Here is a 492-nt window from a genome sequence, read left to right as displayed (position 1 = left end):
GCCACTCGGCACGAGGACTTCCCAGGGGGTCACCCATCCCGGTACTACTCCCGCCCGAGCACGCTTAACTGCAGAGTTCTTATGGGATCTGCTGCCCTCACGGATTTAAAACGCGTTGTGATAAGGAAGGTATCCACACCTGTAACGACCCATTTTTTTTTTTTTTACGTCCGAAAATTTCATTTTAAAATATTACTTTAGAAAACATTAATAAATAAAAACATTGTTTGATCACACCATAACACATCGCAACCATGTTCTAAAAGGTCAAACCATACATCCCATCAAAATATCAGAGTACAATCCCAGTAAATCTCGTAAATGCGGAAACCGAAGAGTGTGTGTATGACGTGCCGCTACCGCGCCGGCTCCTTCCCCTTCGGTGCAGAGGTACCTGAAAACAAAACTGTAAACGTAAGCACAAAGCTTAGTGAGTTTCCCCCAACGTACCGCATACCATACAAACACATAACATACGTACTGCCAGGCTAT

General features: G+C 44.3%; 1 pseudogene; it reads right to left on the bottom strand.

Annotated features, from left to right (window-relative positions):
- Positions 1-118, bottom strand: LOC145033044 (5S ribosomal RNA; annotated as a pseudogene).
- Between the last annotated feature and the right edge of the window lie 374 nt (positions 119-492).

This window comes from Lactuca saligna, chromosome 2, assembly GCF_052625555.1.
Source record: "Lactuca saligna cultivar CGN05327 chromosome 2, ASM5262555v1, whole genome shotgun sequence".
Lineage (NCBI taxonomy): Eukaryota > Viridiplantae > Streptophyta > Magnoliopsida > Asterales > Asteraceae > Lactuca > Lactuca saligna.
Note: the sequence above shows the minus strand (reverse complement) of the source record. Positions and strands in the feature narration are given on the sequence as shown.